Source organism: Cavia porcellus, unplaced genomic scaffold (assembly GCF_034190915.1).
Source record: "Cavia porcellus strain 051 isolate PalLab524CR breed Dunkin Hartley unplaced genomic scaffold, mCavPor4.1 scaffold_23, whole genome shotgun sequence".
Lineage (NCBI taxonomy): Eukaryota > Metazoa > Chordata > Mammalia > Rodentia > Caviidae > Cavia > Cavia porcellus.
The window spans coordinates 19,973,152-19,974,589 of NW_026947506.1; the positions used below are offsets into that span (position 1 = coordinate 19,973,152).

At 34.5% G+C, this 1,438-nt stretch overlaps 1 non-coding gene across 1 annotated transcript; it reads right to left on the reverse strand.

The window, feature by feature from the left end:
• Positions 1-693: 693 nt before the first annotated feature.
• Positions 694-800, reverse strand: LOC111756940 (U6 spliceosomal RNA). Its single transcript, XR_002791334.1, has one exon. It is a non-coding gene; the product is annotated as a U6 spliceosomal RNA (small nuclear RNA).
• Positions 801-1,438: the final 638 nt, after the last annotated feature.

Below are 1,438 nucleotides of genomic sequence, written 5' to 3' on the forward strand. Positions count from 1 at the left end.
TTTCTGTTCTATTTAATTGTCTGCTTTGTTAAGTGGTTTTTTCTTAAGTGTATCTAGAATGTCTTTCAGTATTCTTTGCAGGATTGGCTTGGTGATCATGAATTTCTTCAGCTGTTCTTTGTCATGGAAGTATCTTATTTCTCCATCAATTTTGAAGGACAGTTTTTCAGGTTACATCAGTCTAGGTTGGAAATCATTTTCCTTTAGGATCTGAAATACTTCACTCCATGCTCTTCTTGCCTTTATTGTTTGTGTTGAGAAGTCTGCTGTGATTCTGATAGGTTTTCCTTTATAGGTGATCTGTCTTTTATCTCTGACAGCTTTTAATATTCTATTCTTTTGTTCAATTTCTGGAATGGTGATTATTATATGTCTGGGTGTAGTTTTATTTTGGTTACGACTATTTGGAGTTCTATATGCCTCATCGATCCTGGTATCAGTTTCCAATTTCATGTTTGTGAAGTTTTCAGCAATTACTTCTCTAAATATCCTCTTGACATCCTTTGTATTGTCTCCTTCTTTTTCATTTATCCCTGTCAACCTGATGTTTTTTTTTCTTTCTGTCATCTTGCAGGTGTTGTATTGTTATTTCTTGATTTCTTGTTATTTTTAAAAGATCTTTCCTTTCCTGTTCACTGGCTGCAATCTTGTCTTCAAGGTCCGAAATTCTATCTTCTCATTCAGGCGGTTTTGAAAAATATGGAACGCTTCACGAATTTGCACGTCATCCTTTCGCAGGGGCCATGCTAATCTTCTCTGTATCGTTCCAATTTCAGTATATGTACTGCCGAAGCAAGCACCATATTTAATTTCTTGATGATAGCCATTTTTCTGAAGTAATTTGGAATCACAAAGTTGCTTTAATTGGCATTTCTCTAATAGACATATTGCACATTTTATTGGCTATTTATACTTTAAGTTTTAAGGAGAATAAACCTAACAAAATAAAACAGAATAAAGCCAATTAAAACAAAAAGGTGAAAGTGTTATAAAACTTCAAAACAGGATAATAGGAAATCAATAATGGCTACCATAATGCCTCTTGTTAACTTCAAAATTGCTGCTCATATCATTAGACATAGTAAAACCAAATAAAACAGAACATTGAATATAACAAAATAATAAAACAGAACAATATTGGGTTTCAAAAGTGAGACAGTAGGGAATTCCCATATTTGCTATAGAGTATACTGTTGCCCACTTACTAGATGCTCAGACTGCTGGCCTTAGGCCTGCAAAGGCCAGCAAATTCAATCAAACCACACAAGCATTACATTATTTTTGTACTGGTTGTGAACATGAATATATGTGTATCACTGTCATATTATGTCTTTAACTTTTTCAAGAAGGCGCTGAGAAAGGATACAACTGGGCTGAATGGAATTTCAACTAAGCCTGTTCTCTTCATCCGCTGGTTGCTTCTGAGAGTGGGGTAGGT